The following is a 25,081-nucleotide window of genomic DNA, read 5'->3' as shown; positions in this document are numbered from 1 at the left end:
CTCCAAACCGTCAGCATGAAGGGCAGGTATATGAGCATATATCAGGGAAATGTAAAAATGATAGGGTAATAATAGTGGGGATTTCAATTTTACCAATAATAACTGGGACAAACAAAGTGTAAAAAACAAAGTGAGGGTGTGCACCTCTTAAAATGTGTTCAGGAAAGCTTTGTAAAGTCAGCATCGAGAAAACCCGACAAGATAGGGGGTAGTGCTGGACCTAATTTTGGTGAACAAAACCAGGCAAGTGGTAGAAGTGGGAGAGCATTTTAGTGATTGTGACCATAATTCATAAGATTTAACGTAATTACAGAAAAGGACAAAGTTGGAACAGAAGTAAAGGTTCTGAATTGAGTGGGTGTGATTTTAATATGATAAGACAGAAACTGGTCAAAATGGACTGGAAATAGATACCGAAAAATCCACATCAGAGCAGTGGAAGACATTCAAAAGGGTCAGTTGAGGGTGCTGGTTAACATAGAGATAGGTATCTTTGATATCACAGAGACACAGTTGTGGGAGGGGCTGGACAGGCAGCTTGATATTCCAGGATACAGAATCATCTGGTGATGCAAGGAGCATTGTAAAAGCATAGCTGGTGTCACAATAATGGTCAAAGAACCAATTACTGCAATAAGGAAGGATGATATCTTTGATATCACAGGGACACAGTTGTGGGAGGGGCTGGACAGGCAACTCGTTGCCATAAATGAGAAGGGTGAAACCAGCAAATGCAGAGATCGCTAGATCAGGAGAGGCACAGGATTGGATAAGAAAGGAAGCTCATGGTAGGTAGTGAAGGCTCAAAGCAGCAGAAGCCCTCAAGGACTGATCACTTTGTGACCATCCCTCCTTATCTCTGCCCTGTGGTGGTGGACGTGGGGGTGAGTGGAAATCAGTTAGAAGGCATTTCAGGAGAAAGTGAGGACTGCAGATGCTGGAGATCAGAGTCGAGGGTGTGATTCTGGAAAAGCACAGCAGGTCAGGTAGCATCCAAGGAGCAGGAGAATCAACGTTTCGGGCATAAGCCCATCATCAGCTCAGTCCTGATGCTGCCTGATCTGCTGTGCTTTTCTCGACTCTGGAAGGCATTTCACAAGAGGAAAGTACACAGTAACTGGCAGTACCATTAGCATTGATATGCAGAGAGATCTTGGAGTCCAAGTCCATTGCTACTTGAAAGTGACAACACAAGGTAAAGAAGCTATATGATATGCTTGCCTTCATCAGTTGAGGCATTGAGTATAAAAGTTAGCGTGTCATGTTTTAGCTTTATAAGATTTCGATCAGGCCACATTTGGAGTACCATGCACAATTCTGGGCACCACATTATGGGACAGATGTGAAAGCTTTGGAAAGCATGCTAAAGAGATTCATCAGGATGTTGCCTGGATTGAGTATATTTAGCTATAAGGAGAGGTTAGACAACTTGGATTGTTTTTACAAGAGCATCGCAGGTATAAGGGGCAACCTGATTAGATTACTTACAGTGTGGAAACAGGCCCTTCAGGCCAACAAATCCACACTGACCCTCTGAAGAGCAATCCACCCAGACCCATTCTCCTACATTTACCCCTTCACCTAACACTACAAGCAATTTCTTGGACTGTGGGAGGAACCAGGAGAAAACCCACAGAGAAACAGGGAGAATGTGCAAACTCCACACAGTCGCCTGAGGCGGGAATTGAACCCGGGACTCTGGCACTGTGAGGCAGCAGTGCTAACCACTGTACCACTATGCCGCCGTAAAGAAATAACACATTCCTTCCACATACTGAGCCCAGTCTTTGACAGCAGGATCAAACAGATCCAGCTTCCCACATAGCAGTATGACACCAGACACGCTTATCCTAACTCAAAGACAACTGTTGCAAGGAAATCTCTTCAGCTGCATATTTTTCTCTCACCACCAAAGAAATAACTCCATAAAGGTCCGTATGCTATCACCAAGTCACCCTTTTATCATAGAATCCCTACAGTGTGGAAACAGGCCCTTCGGCCCAACTAGGCCACACCAACCCTCCAAAGAGTAACCCAACCAGATGCATTCTTCTACCCTATTATCCTATACATACCCCTGACTAATGCACTTAACCTACACATCCCTGAACACTATGGGCAATTTAGCATAGCCAATTCACCTAACATGCACATCTTTGGATTGTGCAGCATACAAGTATATAAAATTATGAGAGGTATGGGGATGGTCAGAGTTTCTTTCTCAGGGTAGAAATGCTAAATACTTGGGGGCATAAGTTAAGGTGAGAGGAGAAATGTTTAATGGAGATGTGTGAGGAAAGAGGGTAGTAGTTACTAGGATGATCACTGGTATGGAGGGAAGGTCTTACAAGGAAAGTCTGAGGGATTTGAGGTTTTTGTTAGAGAGAAAAAGGTTGAGAGTGACTTAATTGAGGCATATATGATAATCAGAGGGTTAGATAGGTTGGACAGTGACAGCCCTTGTTCTTTGATGGTGATGGCCAGCATGAGGGGACTTAGCTTTAATTTGGGTGATAGATTAGGACAGATATCAGAGGTAGTTTCTTTACTTAGAGACTAGTAGGGGCGTGGAACGCACTACTTGCAATAGTAGTAGCCTCGCCAACTTTAAGGGCATTTAAATGGTCATTGGGTAGGCATATGGACGAGAATGGAATAGTGTAGGTTAGATGGACTTCAGATTGGTTTCACAGGTCGGCACAACATTGAGGGCCGAAGGGCCTGTACTGCGCTGCAATGTTCTATGCCAGGAATGTGCTGCCAGGGAGGTGACAGAAGCAGATATGAGGGCAATATTTAAGAGGCATTTAGACAGAGATATGAACAAGCAGACAATAGATTAGATTAGATTACTTACAGTGTGGAAACAGGCCCTTCGGCCCAACAAGTCCACACCGCCCCGCCGAAGCGCAACCCACCCATACCCCTACATCTACCCCTTACCTAACACTACTGGCAATTTAGCATGGCCAATTCACCTGACCTGCACATCTTTGGACGGTGGGAGGAAACCGGAGCACCCGGAGGAAACCCACGCAGACACGGGGAGAATGTGCAAACTCCACACAGTCAGTCGCCTGAGGCGGGAATCCCAATAGTGGGATAGGAACCATGTAGAAGCAGATGGGATTAGTTTGGATGAGCATCATTGTCAGCACAGACCTGATGGGCTGAAGGGCCTACTCCTGTGTTGTATTCTTCTATGTTCTACGATCTGTCTTCCATGTCCCAACGAGCTCCTCCACCATACATGGCAGGGACAACTGTCTTTAGAACATAGGACAGTACAACACACTACAGGCCCTTCAGTCCATGATGTTGTGCTGAGCATTTATTTTAATCTAAGGTCAACCTAAACTACACACCCCTCAATTTACTACCGTCCATGTGCTTGTCCAGCAGTCACCTAAATGTCCCTAATGTCTCTGACTCTACTACCACTGCTGACAGTGCATTCCATGCACCCACCACACTCTGTGTAAAGAACCTACCTCTGACATCTCCCCTACACCTTCCTCCAATCACCTTCAAATTATGACCCCCCGTGAGAGCCATTTCTGCCCTGGGGAAACATCTCTGGCTATTTACTCTATCTATGCCTCTCATTACCTTGTACCTCTCTATCAAGTCACCTCTCTTCCTCCTTCTCTCCAGTGTGAAAAGCCCTAGCTCACTCAACCTCTCTTCATAAGACATGCCCTCCAATTCAGGCAGCACCCTGGTAAATGTCCTCTGCACCTTCTCTAAAGCATCTGCATCCTTCCTATAATGAGGTGACCAGAACTGGACACAATATTCTAAGTGTAGTCTAACCAGGGTTTTATAGAACTGCAGAAAAACTTTGCGGCTCTTAAACTCAATCCCCCCTGTTAATGAAAGCCAAGACACCATACACCCTGTTAACAACCTTATCAACTTGAGTGGCAACTTTGAATGATCTATGGATGAGGACCCCAAGATCCCACTGTTCCTCCACATTGCCAAGAATCCTGCCCTTAACACTGTATTCAGCATTCAAATTTGACCTTCCAAAATGAATCACTTCGCATTTATCCAGATTGAACTCTATCTGCCACTTCTCAGCCCAGCTCTGGATCCTGTCAATGCCTTGTTGTAGCCTGCAACAGTCCTCAACACTATCTACAACACCACTGACCTTAGTGTCATTAGCAAACTTACCAACCCATCCTTCTATTTCTTCATTTAATAAAACTTGCAAACAGCAGAGGCCCAAGAACAGATCCCTGTGGGACACGACTGGTCACTGACCTCCAGGCGGAATACTTTCCATCCACTACCACTTGCTGTCCTCTTTCATCCAGCCAATTCTGTATCCAGACAGCCAAATTTCCCTGTATCCCATACCTCCTAACTTTCTGAATGAGCGTACCATGGGGAACCTTATCAAATGCTTTACTAAAATCCATATTCACCACATCCACTGCTCGATCTTCATCAACTTGTCTTGTCAGATGTCCAAAGAACTCAATAAGGCTTGTGAGGCATGACCTACTCCTCACAAAGCCATGCTGACTATCTTTAATCAAACTATGTTTTTCCAAATAATTATAAATCCTATCTCTCAGACTCCTTTCCAGTACCTTGCTTATCATAGATGTAAGACTGACAGGTCAGAATTTCCCAGGGATTTCCCTATTCCCTTTCTTGAACAGAAGAACAGCATTCGCCTCCCTCCAATTATCTGGTACTACTCCCTGGAGAGTGAGGATGCAAAGATCATTGCCAGAGGTGCAGCAATCTCATTCCTCGCTTCCCATAGTTACCTTGGATATATCTGATCCGGTCCTGGGGACTTATCTGTCTTAATGCTTCCCAGAATTTCCAGCACATCCACTTGCTTGTTTAAGCCTGTTAACCTGGTCCACTGTGTTCTCACTATCAACAAGGTCCCTCTCTCCAGTGAATACTGAAGCAAAAAACTCATTTAGGGCCTCCCCAACCTCTTCAGACTCCAGGTACATGTTCTCTCCCCTATCCCTGATCGGCCCTACCCTCTCTCTGATCATCTTCTTATTCCTCACGTATGTCTGGAACACCTTTGGTTTTCCCTAATCCTTCCTACCAAGGCTTTTTCATGCCCCCTCCTAGCTCTCCTCAGTCCATTTTTGAGTTCTTTCCTAGCTACCCCATAATCCTCTAAAGCTGTGCCAGATCCTTGCTTCCTCAACCTTAAGTAATCTTCCTTGTTCCTTTTGATAAGGAGCTCCTCTGTTCTTGTCTTCCAAGGCTCCTTCACCTTACTATTCCTTGCCCCTCTCAGTGAGACAAAATTATCTAACACTTGCAACAAGTGCTCCTTAAACAGCCTCCATATTTGTGTTGTGCATTTTCTGTAGAATAATTGCTCCCAATTTATACTCCACAGCAGTATACTTCCCCTCCCCCAGTTATCTACCTTCCCATACTGTCTGTTCCTATCCCTCTTGATAGCTTTGGTAAAGATGAGGCAGTTGTGGTCACTGTCACTGAAATGCTCTCCCACCGAGAGATCTGACACCTGACCTAGCTTGTTGCCTAGCATCAAATCCAATATGGTCTTCCTATTGGAAATTCTGGCTTCTATCATTACTTTGCAGGTTTGACCAGAAGGAAAGGGGAATAAAGTAAAGATGAAGACACCTAACAACACAGCACAAGTAACATCAATTCTACTCAAACCTGAACTGCCGTGTATTAGTCCATATTCTGTCATGCAATGGCCAAACACACACAATCAAGGGGATAAGGAGGGTGCAAGGGGATATAAATAAGTTAAATGAGTGAGCAAATATGTGGAAAATAGAGTACAATAATGGCAATTGTCCATTTTGACAGAGAGAATGAGAAATAAGAATATTATCTAAATATTGAGAGATTTCTGAGATCTGGATGTCCTTGCACGAGTGACGAAAGGTTAGAATGCAGGTACAGCAGGTCATCAGGAAGGCTAAATGAACATTGTTTTACTGTCAGTGGAGTTGTATGCAGGAATACAGTTATACAGGACATTGGTAGGGGAGACTGGGTCTGGAGGGCTGTATATCGTTTTGGTATCCTGACTTAAGTAATAATGTAAATGCATTGGAGACAATTGAGAGACGATTACGAGACTCATACTTGGAATGTGTGGGTTGCCCAAGACAGGGAAAGGAGGCAGAGAAAGGAAGGGAGCAGAGAGAGAAAGAGACATAGAGAGAGAGAGAGAAAGACTGGAGGGGAGAGAGAGAAGACAAACAGATGCAAAAAGACAGAGGGGAACAGAAGAAAGAGTCACACATGGAGGAGAGATAGAGAAAAGAGCCAGGAGATAGGGATGAGGGAAAGAGAGAGAGAGAGTGAGTGACAGTGAGAAAGAGGCATAGAGGACAAGAGAACAATAGGGAGACAAAGGAAAGAGATAGAGAGAGGCAAGCGAGAGAGAAACAGAAGAGGGAGAAAAAGATGGGAGAGAGAAACAGGAGGAGCGGAATCATGGAATCACCCCATACAGAAAAGGCCCTGTGGCCCATCAAGTATGCATTGCCAAAAATATTCTCCTATCTACACCCGTCCCACTTTTCCACACTAGGCCCATTGTTTTGAATCTTTTAACACCTTGAGTGTTTTTCTAAAGGTTGTGTGGTTGGCCACATCAATTATCATCCCAGGCAATGAATTCCAGGCCTCCATCACCCTATGGATAATGATGTTTTTCCTCAAATCCCTTGTAAACTTCACTTTAAAATAATGCCACTTTGTTCTAGACCCTTCAATTAAAGGAAACAACTGGTTTCTATTCACCCTGTCCATGCCCTTTATAATCTTGCGCACCTCAAAGAGATCCCCCCTCAACCTTCTCTGCTCTAAAGGAAACAACCAAAGCTGATTGAGTTTCTCTTCATAGCTGGAATGCTCCATCCCAGGCAACATTCTGGTGACTCTCCTGTGCACCTCCTCCAGTGCAATCAAATCCTTCCTATTGTGTGGTGACCAGAACTGCACACAGTGCTCCAGCTGTGGCCACATCAAAGTCTGTGTAGCTCCAACATAACCTCTCAGCTCTTGTCATCTATGCCATTACTGATAAGGCCAGTGTCCTATATGCTTTCTTGATTACCCATCCTTCGGGTTCTGCAGACAAGCTCCCTAGTGTCTTACCATTCATTGAGTACTCCTTTGTTCTGTTACTTCTTCCAAGTGCATAACCTCACCTTTATCAGGGCTACATTCCATCTAGCATTGATCTGCCAATCTGATCAATCCATTTATATCTTCCTGTAACCTGAACATCTTCCTTATCATTGTCAACCACCTGGCCAATCTGTGTCATTCACAAACTTTCTTATCATTTCCTCACATTGTCATCCCCCACGTTTATGAATATCACAAACAATAAGGGATCCAGCACTGATCCCTGTTAAACACCACTGGACACACCCTCTGTCTCCTCTCGCTAAACCAATTTTGGAATCAAGTTGCCCTGGATCCCATAAGCTTTGTCATTCTTTGTCCATTTCCCATGTGAGACCTTGTTAAAAGCTTTTCTGAAATCCATCAATTGCCCTATCCTCACCCAAAGTGGGTAGCACAGTGGCACAGTGGTTAGCACTGCTGCCTCACAGTGCCAGAGACCCGGGTTCAATTCCCGCCTCAGGCAACTCTCTGTGTGGAGTTTGCACATTCTCCCCATGTCTGGTTTCCTCCCACAGTCCAAAAATATGCAGGTTAGGTGAACTGGCCATGCTAAATTACCCGTAGTGTTAGGTGAAGGGGTAAATGTAGGGGAATGGGTCTGGGTGGGTTGCTCTTCAGAGGGTCGCTGTGGACTTGTGTGGGCCAGAAGCTAGAAACTGGGATTAATGTAGTCAGACCTTTGTCGACTGATATGGACAAATTGGGCCGAATGACCTCTCCTGTCCATCAGTCTAAAATCAACAGCATCCAAACATCGGTCAAGAGAAAGAAGGAAGCATATGTCAGATAGAGACAGCAGGGATCGGGTGAACCCCCCCCCCCCACAAAAAAAATACAAAGGTAAAAGGAGTATACTTAAGAAAGGAATCAGGAGGGTAAAAAGGGGACATGAGATAGCTTTGCCAAATAAAGTTAAGGAGAATCCAAAGGAATTCTACAAATACATTAAAGACAAAAGGCAAGGCAAAGAATAGAGCCCCTTAAAGATCAACGAGGTAAAAACAATGACTGCAGATGCTGGGAACCAGATTCTGGATTAGTGGTGCTGGAAGAGCACAGCAGTTCAGGCAGCATCCAAGTAGCTTCGAAATCGACGTTTCATCAGGAATAAAGGCAGTGAGCCTGAAAGCGTGGAGAGATAAGCTAGAGGAGGGTGGGGGTGGGGAGAAAGTAGCATAGAGTACAATGGGTGAGTGGGGGAGGGGATGAAGGTGATAGGTCAGGGAGGAGAGGGTGGAGTGGATAGGTGGAAAAGGAGATAGGCAGGCTAAACTTCCAGCTCAGTAACTGTCCCCATGACCTGTCCGGACTTGTTCTACCTGCCTATCCTCTTTTCCACCTATCCACTCCACCCTCTCCTCCCTGACCTATCACCTTCATCCCCTCCCCCACTCACCCATTGTACTCTATGCTACTTTCTCCCCACCCCCACCCTCCTCTACCTTATCTCTCCACGCTTCAGGCTCATTGCCTTTATTCCTGATGAAGGGCTTTTGCCCGAAACGTCGATTTCGAAGCTACTTGGATGCTGCCTGAACTGCTGTGCTCTTCCAGCACCACTAATCCAGAACCTCTTAAAGATCAGCAAGGCCACCTATGTGTGGAACAGCAGGAGACGGGGGAGATATTAAATGAGTATTTTGAATCAGTGCTTACTATGGAGATGAATATGGAAGCTAGAGAACTTGGGGAAATAAACAACAACATCTTGAAAAATGTCCATATTACAGAGGAAGAAGAGCGGGATGTCTTAAAATGCATAAAGGTAAATAAATCCCTGGGATTTGATCTCTGTGGGAAGCTAGGGAAGTGATTGCTGGGGCTCTTGCTGAGATATTTGTATCATCAATAGTCACAGGAGAGGTGCCAGAAAACTGGAGGTGGCTAATATGGTGCCACTATTTAAGAAAAGTGATAAGGAAAAGCCAGGGAACTATAGACCGGTCAGCCTGACATTACTAGTGGGCAGGTTGTTGGAGGGAATCATGTTGGAGGTTGTACATGTATTTGGAAAGGCAAAGACTGATTAGGGATAGTCAGCATGGCTTTATGCATGGGAAATCGTGTCTCAGTAACTTGAGTTTTTTGAAGAAGTAATGAAGAGGATTGATGAAGGCAGAGCAGTCGACATGATCTATATGGACTTCAGTAAGGCATTCAACAAGGTTCTGCATGGTAGACTAGTTACTAAGATGAGATCACATGAAATACAGGGAAATCTAGCCATTTGGATACAGAACTGGCTGGAAGGTAGGAGAGAGAGGGTGGTGGTGGAGGGTTGCTTTTCAGACTGGAGGCCTGTGACCATTGGTGTGCCACAAGGATTGGTGCTGGGCCTACTGCTTTTCATCATTTATATAAATGATTTGGATGTGAGCATAGGAGGTATGGTTTGTAAGTTTGCAGATAACAGCAAAATTGTTGGTGTAGTGGACAGCGAAGAAGGTTACCTCAGAGAACAACGGGACCTTGATCAGATGAGCTGAGAAGTGACAGATGCAGTTTAATTTAGAGAAATGTGAGGTGCTGCATTTTGGAAGGGCAAATCAGGGCAGGACATATACACTTAATGATAAGGTACCGGGGAGTGTTGCTGAACAAAGAGACCTTGGAGTGCAGGTTTATAGCTCCTTGGAAGTAGAATCACAGGTAGACAGGAGAGTGAAGAAGGCATTTGGTATTGCTTGCATTGAGGTTGGAATTAGGAGGTTACACTGTGGCTGTACAGAACGTAAGTTAGGCCACTTTTGGAATATTGCTTTCGAATATGGTCTCTCTGAAACAGGAAGGATGTTGAAAGGGTTCAGAAGAGGTTTACAAGGATGTCATCAGGGCTGGAGGGTTTGAGCAGTGATGAACAGAGGGATCGTGGAGTCCAAGTCCATAACTCACTGAAAGTGGCCACACAAGTAGATAGGGTTGTATAGAAGGCACATGGCATGTCTGCCTTTATTGGACAGGGCATACAGTATAAGAGCCAGGAAGTGAGCTTGCAGCTTTATAAAACTTTGGTTAGGCTGCACTTAGAAACCACACTACAGGAAGGATGTGGAGGCTTTGGATAGGGTGCAGAAGAGGTTTACCAGGATGCTGACCGAATTAGAGGGTATGACCTTATCAAACTGGGGTTGTTTTTCTCTAGATTGGTGGAGGCTGAGGGGAGAGCTGATATAAAATTATGAGATGCATAGATAGGGTTGACTGTCAGAACCTTTCTCCCCGAGTTGAAATGTCTAAAACTAGGGGGCATGCATTTAAGGTGAGAGCGGGAAAGTTCAAAAGAGATGTGAGGGGCAAGTTTTTTAACTTGTAGAGAGTGGTAGGTAGCAGGGATGCGCTGCCAGGGGTGCAGATATGTTAGGGGCATTTGGGACACCTTTAGATGATCACATGAATAAGCAAGGAATGGACGGATATGGACCATGGGCAGGCAGAAGGATTAGTTTAACTTGGCATCAAAATCATGGGCTGAAGGGCCTGGTCTGGTGCTGGTTCTGCACCAGCATTCTACTTGGCGATTAATGGAAAAAATAGTTCTTTAAAACCTGCTTCCTCCCCAAATCCCTGTGTCTGACTGTGAGTGAGATGCTCTCCCCTCAGAGTCCAGGTGTTAAGGCCTTCACCAGACTTTCAATACATTTTCATGTGAACCAGTTACCCATGGCAACCAAGTCACAGGTAATACCTCAGGCAAATTCTGAAGGAGATCACATTACCCTCTCCAAATTATTCTATCTGACCTCAAATTAAGCATTAATTGTCAGAGAGAGGGTGAAAGGTGAACTCTCTGTGCATAACAAAACTAGGGTATACAAGTTGAGAACTTTAGACGTGCTGTTGGGCCTCTTAAGCTGTACGCCTTCCGTCCTTGGGAATCTCTGAAAAATACCGATGGATCTATCCCCTGATGAGGACCAACAGTGGTGTGGATAATTAGGGACAGGCCTTTGCCAGGTTCCTCCAACACCACATCTAGCCAGGAATGAGAAAGATTCCCAGTTATGTTTTGGTTGCTCCTGAGATCCTTTCCTAATTTCAGTCACTCCAAATCTAGTAGTGCTAATAGTGATGATGTTGCCATGACATGAGAGGTCATGTGGGCTCACAAAGCACAGAGAATATCAACATGTCTTGCATTTTGTCTGGAAGGTCTTCACAAAGATAGCTTTGATGATTGGCTACTCTGTGATTGAAGGTTGTGTTAGCAGGCACCACTCTCCTGGGTCACAGACCCCTTTATGACCTGTTCCTGTCCTTTGATGTCACAAGGTGTCTGCCCAGGATTCTGAGCCATTCTGCTGTGAATCTCAGTTTGGTGACTGAGCTCCTGAACATAGTGCTGAGTGGCAATCATGTGCGATGATTCAGACAAGATTCGGCGAGATAATCTGAAGCTGACAGCAGAGAACAAAGCATTAAAGCGGCAAATTACCCTGCTTAAAGAAAACGAGGAGCTACGTAGCATGCTATCCTCTAACTGTGCACCATTGCTCGGACAGAAAGCAAACTGTTACTCAAATCTTAGTCATTCCAACACAGCTGCAATGACACGAGGTAACTCAATATTCACTCTTTTTGCAGGCCAATAACAACAACAACTTTGTATTGATGTGGCACCATTAACGTTACTCCCAAGCGACTTCACAGGCGTATAATAATACAATATATCAAATCTGGACTCCCTTCAATGATAGACACACCAACAAACCAGTGACTATTTTAATACAAAAAGGTGCAAAGCAATAAGTTTATTCTAGTGTAATTTTGTTTTTCTTTGTCAATTTCTTTATGTGAATTTGCTTCCCTTTTCTTACATTTAATTAGCCAACAACTGGTGCATTAATCCAGAAAGGTTCTGACTTCAGAGATAAATCAACCTCAGTGGTTTTATTGATACTTAGCAAATTACAAGCGAGCATCATGTTCATGCATTTCCTCACTGTGTATCTATTAGGGTGGCCAACCCCTAACCAATCTCAGTTCAAATTACTAACGAATGACTGAAAGGGAATATGGCAGGATGTACTATGTTTGACTGATAATGTGGCGACCAGAACTGTACGCAGTATTCCAAATGTGGCCGAACCAAAGTTCAATACAACAGTAACATGACCTGCCAACTGTTGTACTCAATACCCCATCCAATGAAGGAAAGCATGCCATATGCCTTCTTGACCACTTCACTGACCTGTGTTGCCACCTTCAGGGAAAAATGGACCTGAACAACCAGATCTCTCTGTACACAAATTTTTCCCAGGACTTTTCCATTTACTGTTTAGTCTTGAACTGGATCTTCTAAAATGCATCACCTCGCATTTGTCCGGATTGAACTCCATTTGCCATTTCTCTGCCCAACCCTCCCAATCTATCTAGATTCTGCTGTATTCTCTGACAGTCCCCTTCACTATCTGCTACTCCACCAATGCTGCAAACCTGCTAATCAGGCAACCGATACCTTCCTCCAGATCATTTATGTGTATCACAAACAACAGTGGTCCCAGCACAGATCCCTTTGGAACACCACTGGTCACAGGTCTCCATTTTGAGAAGCTCCCTTCCACTACTACTCTCTATCCCCTGCTGCCCGGCCAGTTCTCTATCCATCTAGCTAGAACACTCTGCACCCCATGCGACTTCACCTTCTCCATCAGCCTACCCTGGGGAACATTATCAAATGCCTTACGATAAAGTCCATGTATATGACATCTACAGCCCTTCCCTCAACAATCAATTTTTTCACCTTTTCAAAGAATTATATTCAGTTTGTAAGACATGACTTTCCCTGCACAAAACCACGCTGCCTATCACTGATAAGCCCATTTTCTTCCATATATCCTATCTCTCAGTATCATCTCCAGCAGATTCACCAGACTGTAATTCTCTGGACTATCCCTGCTACCCTTAAACAAGGGGGCAACATTAGCAATTCTCCAGTCCTCCAGGACCTCACCCAGAGAAACATTTTACAAGGTTTGAAATAATTAATACAATGATAAACACCCCGACTCCAAACTAATGATAGTTCTTGCCCCAATCATTTTTGATTTTTTGATCATCCCAGTAATCTTTCCCCAATCATTTGATGCATTTTACATTTCATTAAGCTGAACGCCTCCTCCTAACCTAGAATTCCCCTATGAAGTCATCCTTACCCAATTAGATTATATTTAATTAAATGATTCTAATAAATAAGATCATATACACAGAAGACATTCCTATATACCCAAGATGCTTATATACACATTTTGTCCCATTATACCATACTCTGACCTATACTTGCTTAGTTAGTTTCCAAAATCAATTCTCTCCAGTACTGTACAAACACCATTGTGCCTTTCCAGTTAATTACTGATAAGTAGATATTGTCCACGGGAGGACTTGCACTGTCTTCACAAGAACATAGGAGCAGGATTAGTCCATTCAACCCCTTGAGCCTGCACCTCCATTCTAGATCATGGCTGATCATCTACCTCAAGGCTATATTCCCTTGCTATTCCCTTATCCTTTGATGTCATTTCTAGATATCTTCAATCTCTTCATTGAACTTAATGACTGAGTCTCCACAGGCTCTGGGGTAGAGAATTCCAAAAAGTCACCACCCCGTGAATGAAAAACTCTTTCTTCGTTTCAGTCCTAAACGGCTTGGAGGTTGTGTCCTTCAGTTCTAAAATGGCCCTTCTACCTCACTTACAATCCCACCTTAAACATTTCACCACCTATTATATGGATACGGGCACATGGTCCTCTGACCAAATAGAGCAGGAGTTTTTAGAAGTGTGCCACAGTTGATAATAATTGTGTTGTACACTCCTGGGTAATGATCTGGTTTACAAAGTCAAATAAACATTGGCACGCTCCATAGTGCTCCTCTACCTCTCTCTGAGAAATCCGCATCAACTCCCAGTCACTCCAACAATCTGGTGGCATTCATTGCAGGGAATGTGCTGTTTCCAGTGGCACTAAGGAGCCATTGAAGCAGCTCCTGCCTCTGGCACTATGCAGTAACATGTGCACTTACGAATCTCTTCATAAATCCAAGCTGCTCCAAACAGAATCGGCCAAAAAGTAACTCAGAGTCAACGGTGGATACTTGTCAAAGCCCATTTCACTGAAGCGTCACTTTGTACAGTCCAGCACCTGAATGTATTGGGGCTCCCTCATCTGTGCCTTTGTCAAGTTCCTTTGCTGGAGTGACAGTGAAAATTGAAAGTAGTACTAATACAGTCAGATAAAGCGTCAGCATAACTGTACCCTCCAGCTTCATAAATTACTAGTGTGTGCTTTTTTCCTTTCTTGCTTCTCAACGTTAATTCAACATGGAAAATCTTGAACCTCCTATCATTCAAAGCTTTTAATTAGTAGTATATTTCTGTCATATAGCTACATTATGTTTCAACATTATGGATTTACGTTGTGTACAGTATATCTATTATTACTATCCTTTTGGGACCAATAACTGATTTCTCAAAGATCTGATGTCACAGCCAGGAATTCCAATTGACAATTCCTCCCCCTTCCCAGGAACCTGGAATTTTGGTTTCTTTTCCTGTTGGGCTTGAAATCACAATCAGTACAGATAACAGCTGACACACTTGAGTTTCATCTCTCTCGTTAAAATGTAAAAACTTGCATTCAGAAGCATTGCATTTAATTATTTCTCTGTGCAACTGATTTAAACCCAGACATTCCATTTCAAATATCATAAATCCTCATGTAACATCTTCATCGAGCAGTTCTCATCCAGACATATAACACTTCTGAAAATCTGTACATCTACGTCCATGGTGATTTGACAAGCTAAAGGGTTTTCTGAATTGTTTTGATGACATAATCTGCCTAATTCTTTCTTTTTCAACATGATCATGGCTACTCATCTGCTTCATCTTCACTTTCCTGCCTGGACCCCATAACACTCAATTCTGTGAGAAATAAACAATCTATCTATTTCTGCCTTAAATATATTCAATGATGGTGGATCCATAACCCACTGGATTAGACAATTCCAAAAATTCACTACCTTCTGTATGATTCCCTACAGTGTGGAACAGGCCCTTCAGCCCAACAAGTCCACTCCGACCCTCCAAAGAGTAACTCACCCAGACCTATTTCCCTCTAACTAATGCACCTAACACTATGGGCAATTGAGCATGGCCAATTCACCTGACCTGCACATTTTCGGACTGTGGGAGGAAACCGGAGCACCCAGAGGAAACCCACGCAGACACGGGGAGAATGTGCAAACTCCACACAGTTGCCCGAGGCTGGAATCGAACCTGGGGCTGGAATCGAACCCGGGACCCTGGTGCTGTGAGGCAGCATTGCTAACCACTGAGCCACCGTGCTGCCCCCATGAAGAATCTTTTTTTCCCAGCAAAACAGAAATTGCTGGTAAAGCTCAGTAGGTCTGGTAGTATCTGTGTTGAGAAATCAGAGTTAACATTTTGGATCAAGTGACCCTTCTTCAGAACTCAGAAGAATTTTTTTTCCTCATCTCAGTCCTGAATGATCATACCCTTGCCATCTTAAATGGCATCTGCCACTTGCTCCCCCATTCATCCTTACAGTACAAAATGTGGCATTTGGCCCATCAAGTCTGCACCCACCCTTTGAACAGTATCCCATCCTGACCCATACACATCCATGTCACCCCAATTTACCATGGCTAATCCACCGAGGTCTTCACATGCCTGAACACAATGGAACAACTTATCAGAGCCAATCTAGGTAACCTGCACATCTTTGGACTTTGGACTTTGGACTTTGTCCGGTGTCCACAGCACCGGACAAAAAACCACACAGCCACGGGAAGAACATGCAAACTCCACACAGACAGTTAACAAAGGTGAGAATCACTGTGAGGCAGCAGTGCTAACCACTGTCCCACCGTCCTACCCCTCTCCAATTGTGTGTAGTCTTCATTATTTGCCTCTATTTCCAGTTAATTGTTTTGTGAAAATGTGGACCCTTTGAATGTGGAAATGTTCTTCATTCAACCTCAACCAATGAACTAACATTCAATTGAAGGAACAGTATTCAGCTCAGTACTAGATATTCCAAATGATGTCTTTCTCATGCTTTGTTAAAATTAAAATAACTTCTTTTGATTGCTAATCGAAAGGTTCTGCGGAATTATTTTAATTTGATTGTTGAGATAGAAATACAGGAAGTTTGGGAAAATTTAGTCGTATTTGATGTACGTGCAATCCAACGTCATTCAATGTCTTTCAGCTTCTCATCATATTTAATTCGTGACTTGAATCAAGGATTAGTGAACTGTGTGTTCAGATTTGCTAATGACAGGAGGCCCAACAATGTGTCTAAACAGGAGCAGGATGTTACAAAGGGGTGTTGACAAATTAGGTTAATGTATTAACCTAATTCGGAGTTCAATCCCAAGAATTTTAAGGCCAAAGAGGAGGAAATGATCTATCAACCGTCCAGAGTTTGAGCACTTCATTCAGTTCTGGGGAGATGAGACTATGATCAGATCAGCCATGATCTCACTGAATGAAGTGGCCTACTCCCGTTCCTGGTTCATATGTTTATACACTGGTTTGTACTTTGGTTCTGTCTTCACAAAAGAAAACACAAATCACCGCCCAGAAATGTTGCGGAACCAAGGATCTAGTAAGACTACAGAATGGGAAGAAAGCAGTATAAATAAGAAAATAGTGCTGAGGAAATCAATGGGGTTAAAGGCTGCCAAGTCACCAGGGTCTGATAATCCACATCCCAGAGTACTGAAGGAAGAGATCCTGAAAATATTGGATGTTGTGGTGGTCATCTTCCGAAAACCTTTTCGAATCTGGAACATTTTCTACTGCTCAGAGATTGACAAATGTAACCGCACTGTTTGAAATTGGAGGGAGGGAAAAAATAGAGAATTTCAAACCAGTTAACCTAACATCAGTAATAGGGAAAATGCTAGAGTATTACAAAAGATGGGATAACAGAACAATTGAAAAACAGTAACAGAATTGGACAAAGTCATCATGGGTTTATGAAAAGCAAAACATGCTTAACAAATGTACTGGAGATTTTTTGAGAATGCAACTAGTAAAATAGATAAGGGAGAATCAATGGATGTGATGTATTTGGATTTTCGAAAGGCTTTTGTTAAGTGCCTCATAAGAGGTTAGTGGATAAAGTTAAATCATATGGGATACGGAGTAGCATATTAGTGTGGATTGAGAGTTAGTTGACAGATTGGAAACTGAGCAGGGTAAATGGGTCTTTTGGTCTTTTTCTGAGTGGCAGGTGGGATCCTGCAAGGATTATTGCTTGGAGCCCAATATTCATTATGCATTAAATGGCATGGATGAGGAAATCAAATGCAGCATTCCCAGGTTTACTGACGACAAAAAAAAACTGGGCATGATTGTGATTGTGAGGAGGTTCCAAAGAGGCTGCAAGATGATTCCGACAAGTCGAGTGAGTGGATAAATACATCGCGGATGAAGTGAAATGTGGCTGAATATGAAGTTATATACTTTAGTGTGAAAAAAAGGAAGAGTATTATGTAAATGGTGATATATTGGAATGTGTGAATGTACAAGGGGTGTCCTTGATCGGCGGTTAATGAAAGTAGACAGGTAGGTGCAGTATGAGAGTAAATGCTGCATTTGCCTCATTTTGCAAAAGGATTTGAGTTCAGGAGTTGGGATGTTTATTGCAGTTATACAGAACCTTACTGAAAGCACACCTGGAGCACTGTGTGAAGTCTTGATTTCCCTACCTAAGAAAGGATATACTTGCAAGAAAGGGAGTGCAGAGGAGGTTCACTGGGTTTCCAAAATTGAGGGGCATGGATAGGGTAAATATACAAAGTCTTTCCCTGGGGTCAGGGAGTCCAGAACTAGAGGGCGTAGGTTTAGGGTGAGAGGGGAAAGGTATAAAAGAGACCTACGGGGCAACGTTTTCACGCAGAGGGTGATATGGGTATGGAATGTGCTGCCAGAGGAAGTGATGGAGGCTGGTACAATTGCAACATTTAAAAGGCACTTGGGTGGGTATATGAATAGGAAGGGTTTGGAGGGATATGGGCTGGGTGCTGGCAGGTGGGACTAGATTGGGTTGGGATATCTGGTCAGCATGGACGGGTTGGACTCTATGACTCTATGATACTATGGATGGCATGAGGAGAGACTGATTGCACTTGGCCTCTATTTACTAGCATTCAGAAGGGAGATCGGATATGATTGACCATCTAACATTCCGACACGATGGACAACGAGCTGCAGGGAGGATATTTCCTCTGGCTGGCAAATCTAGAACCAGGATCAGGATTTGGAGTAGGACTGAGATGAGGAAATGTTTCAAAGTGAAGTTATGGAATTCTACACCACAACGGCCATGGAGATCACACCATTGAATATATTCAAGAAAGTGAATGATAATTTTTTAAATTTTACAGGCTTCAAGAGGTATGGGGAGAAAGGGAGAATATAACACTGAGATAAAGGATCAGCCATGATCATATTGAATGGTGGGAGACAAAACCCAGCAGACAAGCAGGAGGCTGGGAGATGAGTTACACCTGAAATGTCAACTTCTCCACCCCCTGATGCTGCCTGGATTGCTGTGTTCTCCCAGCCTCCTGCCTGTCTACCTCATATTGAATGGTGGAGCAGGCTTGAAGGGCTGAATTACCTACTACTGCTCTTAGTTTCTAAGTTTGAAGGCACAGCATCCCAGGAAGGATTTATTCATTTTGGAATGTAGTTTCACTGGATGTCTTCAGGAGTAAAGGACAAGATTGAGAGAATGAGGGACCAATTAATATTGACCAATTATTCATATAGGAAAAGGTGTATCAATATTAACTACTAAAAAATAGCTGATGAATTTGAATTTGTTAATGGTTTAATGCAAAAGCAGCTCAGGAGTTTTTTGATTTTTTATTATTCTGGCTTCATTGGAAATATTAGTCATAGAGTTAGAGTCCGACAGCAAGGAGACAGGTCCTTTGGCCCTAACTGGGTCCATGCCGACCAAAAATGTCCATCCACACTGACCCTATTTCCCTGCACTTGGCCCATATCCTTCAAATCCTTTCCTGCCCATGTATATGTCCAAATGCCTTTTAAATGTTGTTAATGTACCCGCCTCAACCACTTCTGCTGGCAGCTTATTGCATATGCGTACCACCTTCTGTGTAAAAAAGTTGTCCCTCAGGTTCCCTTTTATTCTTTCCTTAAACTGATGCCCTCCAGTCCTCGATTTCCCAAACCTGAGTCCAGGCAACACCCTTGTAAATTTCATCTGCACTCTTTCCAGTTTAATAACATCCTTCCAATAACAAGGTGACCAAAAGTGAACACAGTACTCCAAGCACAGCCTCACCAACGTCCTGTATAACTACAACATAACTGAAGGCCAGTGGGCCAAAATCATTCTTCACTGCCCTGTCTACCTGTGACTCTACTTTCAGAGAACTGTGAACCTGGACTCCAAGATCCCTCTGTTCCATTACACTCCTTAAGGTCCTACCTTGATTTGACTTTCCAAAATGCAACACCTCACACTTATCTGTATTAATCTCCATTTATCATTTCTTGGCCCACTTCCCCAGCTGATCAAGGTCCTGCTGCAACTTTTGACAACCTTCCTCACTGTCCAGAATACCGCCCTATTTTAGTGTCATCAGCAAACTTACTAATCATGCCTTGTACATTCTCATCCAAGTCATTGATATAGATAACAAACAATATTGGACCAACCCCTGAGGCACTCCACTAGTCTTGGTGAAGAAGTAGTTGTCAAAGGTGATAGGACACTGTGTGAGAACCTCTCTGGCTATGTCGAAGGCATCTTGAAACCCATTGCACTTGGGACTCCCAGCTTCTGTTGTGACACTACAGATTTCTTACAGAAACTCAGCACCCTTGGACCAGTTGAACCAGGAACATTCCTCATCACAATGGATGTTTCAGCACTCTACACCAGCATCCCCCACAATGACAGCATCGTGGCAACAGCCTCAGTACTCAACACCAACAACTGCCGGTCTCCAAACACCATCCTACAACTCATCTGCTTTATCCTTGACCACAACATTTTCACCTTTGACAAGCAGTTCTTCATTCAGACACACGGAACAGCCATGGGGACCAAATTTGCACCCGAATATGCCAACATTTTCATGCATAGGTTCGAACTTCTTCTGTATGCTGGACCTCCAACCAACACTGAACACCAGGTACATTAACGACACTTTCTTCCTCTGGACCCATGGAGAGGAGTCACTGAAACAACTACACACTGAAACAACGAGTTTCATCCCACCATCAAACTACTCTTCATGATCTGTCTCTTTCTTAGACACATGCATCTCCATCAAGGATGAGTACCTCAGCACCTCACTCTGCTGAAAACCCACAGATAGCCTCACGATGCTACACTTCCTCTGCTTCCACCCAAAACATTAAAATAGCCATTCCCTGCAGACAAGCCCTACGCATACACAGAATCAGTTCAGATGAGGAGGAATGTGACTGGCACTTGGAAATACTCAAGAATGCCCTTCTAAGAAGGTAGTACAATGCTCAACTCATTGACTGCCAGATCTGACATGCCACAGTGAGAAACCGTAATGACCTCCTCAGGAGACAGATATGAACTGCAACAGACAGGGTACCCTTGGTTGTCCAGTACTTCCCAGGATCCAATAAACAACGCCATGTTTTTCGCAGCCTGCAAAACATTATCAATGAGGATGAGCATCTTGCCAAGGCCTTCCCCACGCCTCTACTTCTTGCATTAAAACAACGACCAAACGTCAAACTGCCCAGCTTTCAAGACAACACCTTGTCACGGTAGACGCTGCAAGATGTGTCAGAGTGTCAACATGGATACCACCATTACTTGTGGGGACGCCTCACACCATGTACATGGCAAGTACTCATGCAACTCAGCTAACATTGTCTATCTCGTACACTGCAGGCAAGGATGCCCTGAGGCATGGTACATTGGCGAGACCAAGCAGAGGTTAGAGCAATGGATGAATAGACATCACACAACAATCACCAGACAGGAGTGTTTCCCTCCCAGTCGCAGAACATTTCAGCGATCCAGGACATTCAGCCTCGGACCTTCAGGTGACCATCCTCCAAGGCGGACTTTGAGACAGGCAACAATGCATAGTGGCCGAGCAGAGGCTCATAGCCAAGTTTGGTACCACACACACACACATTCCTGCAGACACAGACACACTCCTGCAGAATCATACACTCATGCAGACCCTCTCTCATACACAAGCTCTTTCTCATACACTCACACCTACACTCCCACACTCACACGCACCCTCTCACAGACTCATACTCCTTTACACTCACACACATACACACACTGTCTCACAGACACTCATACCTCTTCCACACACACAATAAATTTGTGGGGTGAATTTCTACTTGCAGAATTACATTTTGTTTTGCTCAAAAACTGCATGAATCTATATAAGACTCTGTAAATTCATTTTTTGGTTAGAATCAGTCTGAACATTGTGGCACAGACAGACAGCCTCACACAGGGCACCTCACACCTTCAATGCATTACCTGGGCCGACATGACAGCAATTGTTAAAATTCACTTGAGAATATAACTTTTAAAAAGTTCTGTGATTTACATATGAAAGACCTGAAACCAACATGTTCATTCTAAAAGATGAGAGACTTAACAAACAATCCAGGTCTTTTTCAAGAAATAATTTCAGTTACATCAAACTGTAAACTTTTGCTATAAATTCTGTGCTTTACAATTGTATACTCCACAACCTTCTGATGAAGGAGCAGCGCTTCGAAAGTTAGTGCTTCCAAATAAACCTGCTGGACTATAACCTGGTGTTGTGTGATTTTTAACTAGGAAAATCAAAATTCCCTACTAAGATAACCCTATTGCTCCTGCAAGTCTCTCCAATCTTCCTGTATATTTGCTCCTCTAATTCCCGTTGACTATTTGGGGGTGCCTATAGCACAACCCCAATAACGTCACCATCCCCTTCTTATTACTTAGCTCCACCCACAAAGCCTCACTGGATGATCCTTCAGTTACTTCATCTCTGATTACTGCTGTAATACTTGCCTTAATCAAAGATGCAACTCCTCCTCCCTTCCTTCCACCACCTCTGTCCTGCCTAAAGCACCTGTACCCTGGCCCATTAAGCTGTCAGTCCTGCCCTTCCCTTAGCCATGTTTCTGTACCTATCCATGTCCTGAGTTCATCAGCCTTACCTATCAGCCCTCTTGCATTGAAATAAATACAATTTAATCCAATAGGCATTGCTTGCTCCCTGTCGTGTTCCAGCCTGACTTGTCTCTTCAAATTACTATTCCTGATTACTGGATCTCCTTTGAGCCTTGTGCTTGCCTCCTTGCTATTGAGGATCCCAAGCCCTGACAATCCAGTTTAAAACCTCCCTAGCAGCACTAGCAAACCTGGCTGCCAAGATATTGGTTCCCCTCCAGTTCAGGTGCAACCCATCCCTCTTGAACAGGTCACCTCTGCCCCAGAAAAGATCCCAATGATCTGAAAATCGGAATCCCTGTCCCCTGCACCAATACTTTACCCACGCATTCATCTGGCATATCCATCTGTTATTACCCTCGCCTGCACTTGGCACTGGAATTAATCCGGGGACTATCATCAACGAGGTATTGGTTTTTAACCCTTTTCCTACCTCTCTATAATCATTCTGCAGGACCTCATTCTTATTTTTACTGATGTCATTTGTGCCAATGTGCACCATGACCTCTGGCCGCTCACTGTCCCCCCTTGAGGATGTTCTACAGCCGCAGAAGACTAAACACTATTGTGTTTATTTTTAAGCAAAGGTTGCCCAGGACAACTCTCAGAGAGCTGCATCAGGGAAACTCCCATGTGCCAAGATATAAAGACAGAGGATACAGAACTGAACTATTCAAAAAAGACTGAGAGAAAAATGTATCTTAAACGCAAGAAGGAATTAATAATTTAGATGCAACGGTTATTTCATTTAAGCCTAAAGATTATTCATATCAAATTAGTGAGCCTGAAACAATTACTGAGCGAATGATGAGCAAATGGGTAAAATAGACATTGAAATTGTCTTTAACCAAACCCTCTAGAGGATTGCAAGGTAGCCAGGAAGGAACTGAAGAATGGGCTTAGGAGAGCTAGAAGGAGGCATGACAAAGGTTTGGTGGGTAGAATTAAGGAAAGCCCTGAGGCATTCTACAGTTATATGAGGAACAAGAGGATGGCCAGAGTAAGGGTGGGGCTGATCAGGGATAGTGGAGGAGATTTGTGCCTGGAGTCAGAGGAGGGAAGGAGGTCCTTTATGAATACTTTGCTTCAGTGTTCACTAGTGCGAGGGACCTTATCATTTGTTGAGAAACATTTGTTGGCGTGAAATATGTTCAAACAGGTTGATGTTAAAAAGGAGGATGTGCAGAAAATTTTGAAAAACATAAGGACAGATAAGTCCCATGGGCCAGACAGGATATACCCAAAATTACTACAGAAAACAAGGGGAGAGATTGCTGCACCTATGGCAATGATGTTGGCATGGTCATTGTCCACTGGAGTAGTGCAAAATGATTGGAGGGTGGTAAATGTTATTCCCTTGTTCAGGAATTCTGAGAATTACAGACCAATCTTATGTCTATGGTAGGCAAATTAGTGGAGAGGATTCTGAGAAACAGGATTTATGATTATTTGGAAAACCATAGTTTGATTAGAGATAGTCAGCATGGCTTTGTGAGAGTCAGATCATGCCTCATAAACCTTATTGAATTCTTTGAGGATATGACAAAACACATTAATGAAGGTAGAGCAGTGGATGTGGTGTACATGGACTTTAGCAAGGCGTTTAATAAGGTTCCCTAAGATAGACTCATTCAGAAAGTCCAACCTGTCCATGCCGACCAGATATCCCAACCCAATCTAGTCCCACCTGTCAGCACCCGGCCCACATCCCTCCAAACCCTTCCTATTCATATACCCGTCCAAATGCCTTTTAAATGCTGCAATTGTACCAGCCTCCACCACATCCTCTGGCAGCTCATTCCATACACGTACCACCCTCTGTGTGAAAATGTTGCCTGTAGGTCTCTTTTATATCTTTCCTCTCTCACCCTAAACCTAAGCCCTTTGGTTCTGGACTCCCCAAACTCTGGGAAAAGACGTTGCCTATTTATCCTATCCATGCCCCTCATAATTTTGTAAACCTCTATAACGTCACCCCTCAGTCTCTGACACTCCAGGGAAAACAGCCCCAGCCTCTTCAGCTTCTCCTTACAGCTCAAATCCTCCAACCCTGGCAACATCCTTGTAAATCTTTTCTGAACTCTTTCAAGTTTCACAGCATCTTTCCAATAGGAAGGAGACCAGAATTGCACACAATATTCCAACAGTGGCCTAACCAATGTCCTGTACAGCTGCAACATGACCTCCCAACTCCTGTACTCAATACTCTGACCAATAAAGGAAAGCATACCAAATGCTTTCTTCACTATCCTATCGACCTGCGACTCCACTTTCAAGGAGCAAACAAAGCTAAGGTGACGTAACAAAAAGTTTTCTCATATTGTGTGCATTGTGGGTTATGGAATGCACTGGAAATGTGATGGAGACATTTCATCAGGCATTCAAAAATATCATCAGGATGCTTATTTGGATAGAAACAGTGCAAGGGTGTGGAGCAAGAGCAGATGTTTGGTACTAGGTAAAGATCGTCATTTGAAAAGCTAGTACAGGTGTGATGAACTGAATAATCTCTTTCTGTACTGTAATGATTCAGTGATTCCCTCTTATCAGTTCACAATATTTTGTCTGCATTTGTGTTTTAGGTTCCACAATGTGCAGCTCCCCAGAGCAGACAAGCACCAGTGAAACACTGGATCATCACAACCGGCAGCCAAGCCCCACCCTCGAG

At 43.7% G+C, this 25,081-nt stretch overlaps 1 protein-coding gene across 1 annotated transcript in view; it reads left to right on the top strand.

The window, feature by feature from the left end:
• Nucleotides 1–11,776, top strand: part of lss (lanosterol synthase (2,3-oxidosqualene-lanosterol cyclase)) — a 122,207-nt gene extending 110,431 nt beyond the window's left edge. Inside the window, exon 22 of the mRNA XM_072578721.1 lies at nt 11,755–11,776. The gene's annotated coding sequence lies outside the window, so the exon portion shown is untranslated. The remainder of the gene's footprint in view (nt 1–11,754) is intronic.
• Nucleotides 11,777–25,081: the final 13,305 nt, after the last annotated feature.

The sequence above is a fragment of the Chiloscyllium punctatum genome, chromosome 10, assembly GCF_047496795.1.
Source record: "Chiloscyllium punctatum isolate Juve2018m chromosome 10, sChiPun1.3, whole genome shotgun sequence".
Taxonomy (NCBI): Eukaryota; Metazoa; Chordata; class Chondrichthyes; order Orectolobiformes; family Hemiscylliidae; genus Chiloscyllium; species Chiloscyllium punctatum.
This window is presented reverse-complemented; position numbering and strand designations above follow the sequence as displayed.